Source organism: Stigmatopora nigra, chromosome 2 (genome assembly GCF_051989575.1).
Source record: "Stigmatopora nigra isolate UIUO_SnigA chromosome 2, RoL_Snig_1.1, whole genome shotgun sequence".
NCBI classification, from domain to species: domain Eukaryota; kingdom Metazoa; phylum Chordata; class Actinopteri; order Syngnathiformes; family Syngnathidae; genus Stigmatopora; species Stigmatopora nigra.
In genome coordinates, this window is record NC_135509.1 from 10,066,506 (window position 1) to 10,078,912 (window position 12,407).

At 40.3% G+C, this 12,407-nt stretch overlaps 1 long non-coding RNA gene across 2 annotated transcripts in view; it reads right to left on the reverse strand.

The window, feature by feature from the left end:
* LOC144185713 (uncharacterized) overlaps positions 1-12,004 on the reverse strand; it is a 34,650-nt gene extending 22,646 nt beyond the window's left edge. The window contains exons 1-3 of one of the 2 annotated variants that reach the window (XR_013324805.1): positions 11,936-12,004; positions 8,897-9,012; positions 6,499-7,399 (exon numbers count right to left, since the gene is read on the reverse strand). This is a non-coding gene — a long non-coding RNA (uncharacterized LOC144185713). Of the gene's footprint in view, positions 1-6,498; positions 7,400-8,896; positions 9,013-11,935 lie in introns of those variants that run through there. The other variant, XR_013324806.1, reaches the window with a different exon arrangement.
* Between the last annotated feature and the right edge of the window lie 403 nt (positions 12,005-12,407).

Sequence of the window (12,407 nt, forward strand, 5' to 3'; positions counted from 1 at the left end):
TCAGCATTTGAAAAGGTTGGTGTAATTGGTCATGAATTTAGTTTGAATACTATGTGGTTCGAATAATGATAGCGCTTCCATTTTCAACATGACGCCCATTTATTACCAGTTGCCTAGGACGTGGTTCGTTTTATTAAATTGAAATACACTATGGTACCAAATATGATAGAATAACTTTTCAGGCACCCCAGGAAGGCAATGGCAATTACTGCTGTATTTTTTAACATTTGTATTCAAGGCTTATTTGAAAAAAAAAATGTACGGAATTAAGCAAACACAAATTGGAAAATTACACGTCAAAATTAATACTACGCCTTTTAAAGTTTTTGGCCTAAGATGTCAAGACACACTAGTAAAACCAAGACAAGCTTAACTGGCACATACCACACAGTTGTATAAAAAAGAATTGATAAAATACATAATTAAACACATTGGATAATCCCAATGTAATGTTCAAAAGAATTGTTAGTATAACTTAAGACATGACTGCCAAATGTAACGGCAAATCTCTTACATGTTCTCGCCATCCAACCATTCCCCCGAGATGTGCCTCGCATTATCTGACAAACCAAATATGGGAGCTTTGGTGGAAGAATCTGCACTTTTTCTCCGTTTCAATCAAAAAGAAAGGAGGGATTTTGAATAGACTGGTGATTCTTTATGCAGAGCTGAGGCGCGGCACCTTGCAGACTGAGAGATGGCGATCCCTAATAATACAGAGCTATACAATGGTTCTGACAGGCGAGCAATAAAGCAATCAGGGTCCCAGGCATTCCAAATCTCTTTACCGCCCACCCTCTAACAGACTGGGAGATGGACGGCTGACCTGTGAGCTGTCAATCACAAGGGATACCTGCTGGAGCCTGATCAGGGGGAGCCGAGGGCACCAGTCTATCAGATCTGTTTTCACACTCCAGACACTGACGTTGCATGCACAACCATAGACACACAAAAAAAACCCTGGTGCCTCATTCTTAATTAGGAGATACGTGTGGTGCTTATTTTTTTTGGTTGGGGTGGGGGTTGCCTAGTTAAGTTTAAATTGGTACAAAAGTGTCTTGAGGTGTAGAAGGGTTGCAAATGTAAGTGAGAGTGTGTGTAATCTTTTTCTTTCGTTTGAGAATTGATCTGTCGTGCTGTTTTGTACAAGATGAGGACTCTGCATTGCTTCCCAACGTGTTCTTCAGTCTTTGTATACATGCTGTGCATGCGTGTTTGAGGTTCTGAATGAGTGGTTGTGCCTCCAAGTCCAGTTCATTAGCTGTTAGTAGAGCTTTTTGGGCTAGTAGATCACTATAATGCTGTGTATAGTTAATGGCTCTCTGGTGTTTCCTCCCAAGTTTTCCTGTCTGTGGGCTGACTTCTACAACACCTCCGCTATTTCTTTTTCCAAAGAGGCAGCCGTGTGTTCTGCTGCCTCGTATTGACAATTTGCTTTAGCCGCCTGCGCCGCAGCCAAGACTGCAAACAGCCTGGCCACATGGACTCACATAAAAGAAATAAGAGCAGCACCACACAAAACATGCCCATCTAACATTCTGTCTCTCAGATGACTAGAAATGTATTCCTGCAAAGAAATCTGTAGCAGCATTTTTTGACAAAATACTTCTAATCTTAAATTACAACTTCACGACTCAAGCAGTTCAATTGAAATCACTTTTTTGCCCTTTTTTTTTTTAATTGAACCACACAATCTGTTTTCCAATAAAGTTATAACTGGCACTTTTGGAGCATTTCCATGTGCCGATTTACGAGATGAATTAATTTACTAAAACATTATGATCCTTTGCAGAATTCTCATTTCTAAACTTCACAAACCACGATGCCTTATCAACATGATTCCTTATTGACAGCTGATACATGAACATTACATTTCCTTGGAAAGCAAATAGTAAGGGACTGCCGGACCCCCTGCCTTTGTGACCAGCGCCATGTCATCCCTCACTTTGTCATGTTTAACTAAAACCAATCTCCATTCAAAGCGGCATCCATCAGTGTTAGTTGAGAATAATGACAGATTGCTTCCCTGCCACACTCAAAGCATCTGGATTCTTTCCCTACTCCCCCTCTTTTATTTATGATAAACAGCCTGAATAACAGCTGGGCAATGGGAGTTTACAAGTTAATCAATTGTTTGTTAGCAGCCACGGCGATGCTCCATCACAAACCATCTGCAAGCTAATGTTCATTTACCGTGCTAATTTTCCCACCGGCAATGGCATTTCTTTTGATTTGAATAGTTTTTTTCACATTTAGCTCTGTGCCAAATGTTCATTTGAGCTTTTTTTCCACTATATTAGGTACAACTTGTTAAAATAACAATAGCACAAACCACAAATAACATTTTAAATTTTTGAAAGACAAGCTGCAAACTACCATATGGTCGCCATTCAAATTTAAGTCTTCTCACACACCACATTTAGTTTCACTGAGTACCTCAGTTAATAGTGTTTACTGCACACTTGGCTTCCTGTTTAAGTTATCTCCTCTTTGTTTCACCTATCAGGTATGTTGTGCCTGTAGCAGGATCCATGTCTTTTTTTTTGTAGACTCATGCTCGACAATATGGCTTACATATGCCCCAAAGCGACTCGTCATATGTGGCACTTTATATGGGAAAGCAGCACATGCACTTTAAACTGCGGAAACTACAACACATTTTGTTCTAGTGAAAAGTTAGAACACCGATGGATTTTTATAGTGTGCAACATAGGTAAATAACTAACAAAACTTTAAAAATTTAAACGTGTGGCGGACCCTGCTATTGAGGGATAGTGGTCCCAATAATTTCCTATTGTGCTTGTCACCCCCCAGCACCACAAGTATACCACCCACTGGCTTATTAGTGAAATACCATGGAAACAGAAGATCACAATCACATATTGAGAATCACGAGTAGGAGGCAGCTCTTATACCAATACGCTTTGTTGTTTTTGGTTCAGTTTTCATTGGCTTACCCCAGGATCTGTTTTAATTTTATCCCTAATATGAAAAAATGTGTTAAATTGTCAAACAGTGAGGAGGTAATATCATGCATTTGAAATCTATTTTGACTTTTCAGAAAAAATTGAAATGAAATGGTAAAATATTTGAGGAGAAATAAGGCAAATGGTCTCATTACTCCTATTCTATCCATCTTGTCTTGGCAGCTGCTGCTGGGCAATGTTGTAAAAGGGCACCATTTACAACCACGCTGTGGGCACAAGTATTCACCTCTCCTATTTGCTGTGTACAGCACAGCTACTTATTTATAATCCCACCAACCTCAGTGTGTTACTTTTGCCCAGCTACTCTCGCTCACATCACACAGCGAGGTCACTTTCCTCTGCACCTCTCCACCACTGCTCTAGCATTCCAACATGGCTCTAGGACAGCAACTCCGTGCTAGTCAAAATCACAAAGAGGCCCAGATCAGAGCCGAGGCTGGACGTGATCCAGGCCCTCACAGTTTGGGCAGCTGGGAGTAGCCTATAATAAGTGGGAGACAATGAGAACTAGCACACCTCCCACGCTTTGCATGAGGTTGTTGATCTAGAACTGAAATTAAATGGTTCCATTGGTTTCCCAGAGACCACAATTGATCAGTGAAGATAGTCTTTTCTGTGAAAACTCACACTGTGATTACACTGGGAAAATAACTGATTCATATTTAATGCCTTTTGCCAATTGTATTTGATGTTATTAACTATTTAGGCCCAGAAACGACTCCATTTCAAAGCACGGACAAATAGGCTTAAGGACAGCTTTTTCACAACAGCCATCAGGACTCTGAACCTTTCAGTAGCACAACACACAATCCCTCCCATGGAATAACTTCGGGGTGAGGTAACATGAAGGACGTTGGGCGGGGATCTGCCTCCTACTAGATGACTGAAGGTAAGTGAGAAGACAGTGAGAGGTAAGTGATCCATTTTATTCTTTGTTGGCATTTTTTTTAAAGTTCATTTGTCCCCCAATCACAATTTTTGGGCTGAAGATCACTTGTTGATCATTGTTTTTGTGTGGATTTTCTTTTTCAAAAGAACTAGTTGTAAGAACACCCCTTCAAAGTGAATGTGATTGGTTTTTTTTCCAATGGAAAGTACTTATATTTAAGGCATTGTATTTTAATGAATAATAATGAACAGTTTGTGACACCGTAGGCTGTGGCGGCACTTTAATGGTCTCTTGTAGCCTCTTAAGCCTCTGGTGATAAATCTCACACAGGCCCACTCGTATAGCTAAACCCCAAACCTCATTCAACTTCACATCCATCAGTGTTTGGCTGAAAGCGATGACAAAGCACTTTCAATTACACCAGTAACTGACTCTGGAAACAGTTCATAGCAAGGTCCAGCCGGGGAGAGTGTGTGCGTGGGGGGTGAGGAAACACAACGGGGGAGGGAAGAATGGCTGGTAGGGCATCCGTTTGACTCGCTCTCAAATAATAAAAAGGGTGGTGCGACGCGGGGACACAAGGGGCACCCCCTGCATTGCAGACCCAAGGACAATTCACCTATTTTGTGTGCTGTCACCCACGTAGTCTGATTTATGGTCGGGACATCCTTCTTATGACCCATTCGTCCATCAGCTTCTTTTTGTAAGGATGCTCTCTCTGGTGATTAGAGGCTGATGTTTCAAAGCATCCTCAGTCGGGCTCTTGTCATGAGGAAAGTGGTATTGGAGTTAGAGAGCCATTCTTAACCTAGAGCCAACAAGCGAGCCAAAGGAGGGCTTTTGGAGAATCTATCAGCTTGCTAAATGCAGTGTTGGTGTTTTCCTTTTTCCCCATAGCGGGCTTTTAATTATGAGGTGAAGTATAAGCCGCTCTCCAAAAAAGTTAACATGGCGCTGTTAAATTGGAGTGATTTTTACTCCAGAATTGTGTGATCCTCTTCAACATTTTCCACTTTCCACTCGGTTTGAATAAGCAAGCTAATTTCAAAATATATCCTTAAAATTAATCAGCATGTTTGGTATTGAAAGAGCAAAAAAGCAGGAATTCACCATGAATAATGCCATGCTTGATAGTCAACAAAAAAAACAGCAAAGCCAGCCGTCACGCACCAGTCAAGGAAAGGTCTAATTCAGCAATAGATAAATGATAACTTTTCTCTTTTTCAAAAAGGCTTTCATTCCTTTAAATGAAAGAGGTCTGATCCTCACGAGTCCCTGATCTTTGAAAGCAGGTTTGACTTCAGCCCCCTGATGAAAGGCCCACACTAACATCAGCAGTCCAGAGCCTTTACTCTTTAACTCCAGGCAATTATGACACAGAGGAGATCTTTGCCTTATGCACTCATAATAACAACAACAACAACAACAATAACAAAAAGACACCACATTTATTTTATTCATTCCCTGAAACAACTTGCAAAAAAATAATGTTGCTCTTCTCAATTGTAATCACCTCGTGCCCTTTGCAATAGCAACAAGAACGTAGCGGAACAAGCCATGAGGCAAAACAAATCGCTGGTGATTTACAGAATAATAAAGATTTTAATAGCTACAGTGTTTTTCCCCTCACATTGGTCTTTATTTTCAGGAGTCAAAGTTTCCTCTACACCCCGGGCTTTTAAGAAGCAATAATTGGCCAACAGAGAGACTTGGGATCTCCCCGAGTGATTGAGTGTATTTGTTGCTATGAACTGCAGGGTATCACTCTAAAGATCACAGGTCCAGATTGTGAGAAACTGCAACTTAGCAAAGCATGGTGCTGCTATTTGCCATTGAAGTCGGTCCATTGTGCATTTTTTTGTTTTGCTTTAATTCTTCAGTTTTTGTTGTTTGGTTGTATTTTTTTTCCTCATGACTAGATGCATTTTCAAATATTTTAGTACTAACTAAGACCCTATCCATTTAGGCATCTCAAAATCTTCAAGCCAATCTGCCACTGTTCAAACCGATCATCAGAATTGGGAAGAAAGGTGATTTCAATGAAGTTTGAACATGTCATGGTTATTAGTGCCAGGCAGCCTATCCTGAATACTTTAAAATCTGTTGAGCTACTGGGATTCTCACACTGGGAAATCTGTTTTACTAAGAATGATTTAGAAAAAAACAAAAATCAATCTCTCGGGGTATGATTTGCTGACCATGCATTACTCTTGGAAGGCTTGCTAGAACAAGCTCAACAGTAGCTGCCCTGAAGCCGCCTGGGAAGTGTAATCGAGTTTGACTACCGGTGGTCTCCTTGTTAGTGTTGTCAAAACTGCCAGCACATGTAAGATGGGGGACGACACTTAATGTTTTCAGCTTCAAGCTTTTAGAAAGAAATGACTGTGAACTGGCGTAGAACCGAGCCCACATCCCCACACCTCTTTCTGCCTGACAGCCACTCAATGGAGAGTGTCTGCCAGCATGCTGGCCACAAGTAGTGGGGGAGAAATACTGCTAAGGAACCAGAGATAGAGATGATTACCACATCCCTCGTTCCCTCATGGTGTCTGCTCACTGCAAGCTGATATCTACTAACAAAGTGCTGTCAACATGTTAGTGAAGCAAAGAATGTAACCTGTACTACGATCTGCCTGCCAGTGAAAAATATATGCCTGTGAGGGGCACCACTAGGATCCAAATGAGCTAGGATGAATAGACCCCACATGCTATTTTCCAACTATGGTGGCTCACTTTAAGCAGATTCCTCTCAGAAAATTCACTATTTGTATCGCCAAGTATGCAATAAATAGGGATGCTTTGCAGGTATATAAGTGACTTAAACTGGGAAAAAAAAATATTACCTGACATTTAGTGTGAAACAGTTGAAGGAAAAGGACCTGAAATATTAAAAAAAATAAATATATAATTTCTATCTCATCGTTTAAAATTACATTTGACAATAGATTGTTCCCGACTCCAACATTCACTTCTCATCCAAGTTTGGGGCCGGCACCAAGGTCTGGATTTCAGTCTCAAAGGAAGTCAAAGAGTGCAAATATTGTGCAGCTAACCTTGCTGAGCAACAAAGTTTAAACAAAAAAAAATCAATTTAAAAGTGGAACACAATTGAAACCAACCTAAGTGCGAATTTGAACCAAGCCCATAAGACACGCAGAGAAACCGCAGAGCCAAAGAAGCACTTTATTAGCTAGCAGGGGGAGGGTCAGGAAGAGAAGCCCTATCATTGATTGAGGTTGGAGGATGCATCCACAGCTGCACTTTCTCTAAATTTTCTAAGAGTAAATATGCACCTTTGAAGTGGGGGGTGCCTGGGAGCACTCCCCTGCACAGATTGTGTGGCTTTCTGTGGGGAGCTGTAGTTACGGGAAAGATCAATGGCAAGGGCATTAAGGGGGTGGAAGAAGAGCACACTGTCCGGCCCTCCGGCCTACAGTGCAACTCCACAGTAGTTGCATGGCCAAGGGTTTTTTTTTTTGTGTGTGTGCTGCAGGCACTTGAATTCTTCATTTTGTTTTCTCAGCTGTAAAACGGAGTGGCAAAAAAAAGATGGTCTTATAAAGAACTCATTATAAGATCTTTTTTTTCTTGCTATGTAGACTAAAGTGTATAGGTTTTTTTTAAATTTATATCAGAAATAATTAAAAACTATTGAATGTTGAAATAAGTGGCTGTTTTGAATAAAGTTATTAAGTCCAGATAAAAAGGAAAGAGGACAATTCATGTCATTTGAATTCACTGTTGGGGTATTTTATTTAGAATAAAAGTGATTTAAAAAAAACGCATATTAAAAATTATAACTGTGGGTTTACATTTACCTTGAAGTAACATCTTTCACATCTTACATTTCAACATGATGGTCCCTGCATTTTGGTGAAAATATTAGTAATTAGAAAACTAATCCTCCAAGAATTGTAATTTTGGACAATTTGCATAGTTTTGCAAACTGTATTTCACTGTGTAGTTGCTGTGCTAAATAATCCAAAGAGTCTATGAGAACCATTTAGAAAAACACATTTCTTTAGGTTTACTCTAAGTGGGATTTTTCCTTTTCTTTTTCCTGAAATGTTATTATTCTTGTAAATCTGTTTCTTTTTTATTTTGTCTTGCAGTTTTTCTTCTGAAAGCAGAAATGAAACAAATAGTTTGGACGGGAATTCTTCAACCGAGCGGGAAACTTTTGTCTGCTTTCTGAAAGCATGGAAAAACCCATATCGTACCTATTGTGCGGCCATAGAGTATGCACTGCGGAGGACGGTGAGTGCATTAGGCTTGTGCTGAATACACACATCTTCAATATTGTGGTTGGTGAAGCCTTTTGTGGTAGAGACACTTTAAGATGATGCCTGTCTGCTTGTGGTTTACATAGTGACTCTTAAAACCTCTTCCTACTATCCTACCTTCCATTCTTTCTTCCTCCTTATGCTATTTTACACGTCCATTGTTTGTGTTAAATGTTTACATTAGTTAGATAATGCTGTTGGTGATGGTTGTACTGACTAAAGGGTCAAATGTCCCATAGTGGTGAGAAGTAATGAAGTGTATATCCAGTATACAGTACTTGGTTAGTGTACATAATTAGATTTTTCAGGTATGAAATGAGAGAGCAGATATAGCACCTGGATTGTTATTTAAAAAAAACATACCAAGGTTAACAACATTGCGTATTTTAAGGTAGGAGGAACTACGATAACATTAATTCAATGAATAACTAATAATGATGCACCAGATTTAGTGAAACAACCATTTTCTAGTCTACGGCCTCCTCAGAATTTGGTGTTTCTCACCACAAGAATGACTTAATACAAATCATAAACAGCCTACTCATTTGTTAACTTAAAACAAAAATACAAGTTTCTTACATTTTAGCATTCACCACTTACTTAAAAAACAAATTGTTCATCCTATCCTTTTTTTACTCCAGAGTATTTAATACTATTACTGTGAAAATACCTTATTATTTGATTCAGCACTCCTAATTTTACTACAGTAGTGTATGTGAATGTAAAACGCTTCCCACCTCTGATAGTTGACGTATGCACCCTCAAGGTAAGCAGGCCATGTATTAGACCCGCATAATGTCGAAGTGGAGTGCCTCGGCATCACTAGGTGTTGGCATGCTTTGGCTCCACCAGGCTGAAAGACACGGCCAAAAGGAGTTAGCATTTACAAGCCCCTGTCACACTGCACAAAACACCATGTCAGTCAAACGCCGTGGCCAGCGCGGCATCTCCATCACTAATGTAGACGATGACATCCTCCGACAGTGCGTTTATCTATTGCTCTCAAAGCTGAGTAAGTCGACCTCCGAGCCCACTGACTGTGAAGCTTTTCACCCTGTTCATTCATGAAGGATGATACAATTCCAGGTCAGTCGGCCACGTCCCCAACCCGATCCCACCGCCATTCGCTTGTCAGTTCAACTGCATCACAGGTGTCAAATGCCATGTTAAATTTACATGACCTCATTTCAGGAAACATCCATAGTTTATGTAGGCGAGAAACAGACCTCAAACAAATAGTATTTACATATGCTGCTGTGCTTTTCCTTCTTTTACCCACACAAACTCTTAATATATAATAACTCTTATTGCAAAACCATAGGAGCTCCAATTTAAGTGCTGCATAAATTGTCAATGATGCTTTTCGATACTAAAAAAGATATATTTAAGTATGCATAAATGTTTTTCTGCATTAGAATAAAACAGTAAAAAAAACTAAAGAAATTAGCTCAAAATTCATGTCTGCAGTTTTTCTTTAAGTGGAAAATAAACCTGTCTCTAATTTTAATTTTTAATTTAGAGTGACCAATCAGCCTACCGTGCAAGGTTTTTGGAATGTGGGAGGAAATCAGAGTACTCGGAGGAAGCCGTCTCAGGCCCGTGGAGAACATGCAGACTCCATATGGGTGGACGGGACCTGGATTTGAACCCAAGACCCCTGAGCTGTGAGACCGAGGCGCTAATCATTCGCTCCACCGGACGGCCCCCTTTTCACCATTTTTCCCCCCCGAAATATCCTGCAATATCCCAACGGTGATTCCCATATTCCTCAGACGACGATATGCACCGTTTCAAAGTTGCCCGGGAAAGTTGAAGACAAAGGCAAAAAGAATATCGTCACTCCATGATACACAAAGGGGCTATAATACATGTTTCTATATGTATCAGAGACTAGTGATGGGTTCATGAAGAGTATGGGGCTATCTTTAGAGGATTGATTTCCCATACTGCCACACAGTTGGCTGCATTTATATTCCATGCCTGTGGCTCTCTGACCCCAGGTTCTCCTTTGATGTGGCAGGCAGAAGCACAAACCAGGATGAAGCCGACGGAGAGGAGGCTGAGGGATAGCGAAAGGTGAAACAGTCTACATTGTGAGGGGGTTGGGTGTGCGGAGGAAGGGGGGTGGGGGGGTTCTGCTTCGAGGATAGGAGAGTGCGAGTTTGCAGGGTGCCGCGCAAACCAATGAAGCCATCATCTGACGGATCTTGGAGACTTGTCTGGTGGGTGGGCAAAAGAGAAGCCAGGTGGAGAGACGTGGGGGTGGGAGAGGGCATGGCAGTGACGCCACGCCTGATAGAGATGTCAGCATCGCTTCAGTAATCTCACGACGGCAGGCCGCCGCAAGGGGCCATCAAGGGCCCACGAGAGCAGAGGCGTGATAGAGCGGACCACCCCGAAAATGCTAGCAGGAGATGGAGGTGGGGAAACAGTGGGAGTGCCGGCCAATGTAGACAAATCAAAGCGGAAGAAGCAATCTTTGCAAAATTATAGAAATCTCCATGGAAATTAGCATGAAACGTTTTCTAATCTTTTGGTTTTCACCGTGCACGATCAGGGTCAGCGCTTTAAATTCTCCCGCCATGCCGTCCCTAATTTCATTATTCCCTCTTGATTTTAATTTTTTTTTTTTTGTACTCTATTTGAAGCCTGCCGTTCCCAAGGAGGCGTTGCCCTCCGTTCATACGCCTCAACCATTCATTCGATTGAACCCCTTTTTCTCTGGCCACAATTAAATGTTTGGATTTCAAAGGCAAATGGAGGCAGAGCCGAGCCTTGCCCCCCGAGTGACACGGGATCAAGCTGCTGGGTGCTTTGGAAACAGAAGGGTGGCTTCACCCCTCCCAGCCCCAAGAGTTGTCCTCTGCACCTTCTTTTTGGTCGCACTGCTGTCTGTCAGAGTTCAGGAAGCTTTTGAAATGAATGGGAGGAGTGCAGCAACCCCTTAGGTGCCACCGAGCACTTATTGGTAACCAGCGAGCATTTACGGCGTTACAATAATACCCTAAGTCGCACTTCTTCTCGTCAAAACCGCACTCCTTTTTCCCAATGTGTGACAAAATGCATGCTGATGAAAATGGTGAAAAAAATGCTATTTGCCATCGACGCCAAATCGTCAAATCCTTGAGTATTTTTATACTCTATTGGGCTGCATACAGCGCTTTGAATTTAGGCAATGATTAAATTCACATAGTACTTCTATGTAAGTCATCCTTTAAATATAGAAGATTATTTTTCTCCAAAAGGAACAATTCTACATAACATTTGATTATTTAAAGATGCATTATTCCAGGATTTTTAAACATATTTGGGTCTGCTATATAATTTACAATATACTCTGACTATTGGTAATGTAGGTGTAATTTGAAAAACATTCTTGTTGGTTTGATTTACATTTTTTTTAAATCCATATACATATATATATCATACATATGCACATATATTTTACATTTAGTGTATTGTATGTCTAAATATATGTCCAGCGGACTTTGTACAGCAACAAGTTTTGCTTCTTAAGCTCTCATGTTACCACCTGCCTGGCACAAAGATCTAATGCTCAATACACGGCAGTCCCAAAAGAACTATATATTGAAAATTTACATCCCACTCCTTTCAGCATATCTTGCAATTGCAGTTGCCAAACATAACTTTTAATTTTGGAATTTCTAAATACCTTTCTCATGAAAATACATTAATGTTTTTTTAATTCATTTTGTCTTGCATGTACATAGTGTATTTGTGGCTTTGTTCTCTATCTCTACCTTTTATATACATACCGTATTGTCTATTGCAGGGTTGGCCATGTCCTTTCCTAAAGAGCCCTTATCCAGTCTGTTTTCCATGCCTTCCTCCACCAACACAGCTGAATGTAATAATCAGGAGAGGCAAGAAGCTTCTGGAAAGCTTGCTGATGAATTGATCATTTGATTCAGGTGTGGTAGAGGAGACAATTTATATCAAATTAAGACTAAATAAGGGCCACGTCTGGTCTATAGCAACAGTGATGTCATCTACAACATTTATTGACCAACATGAATTATCATAATTTTGCAAATAATTATTTTCTACCACAAAACCCCAAAATAATCATGAAAAATGTCACTACCTTTTTTTAAAAAAAAAAATCCTTAATAAAGATACCATGTAATTAAATCTATTTAATAGGACACAATGCACAATTCTTTATATTTCATTTTCTGATATTTTTTTGTCTGGTAACTAATTGTTCTCAATATATTTCCCTTGCAA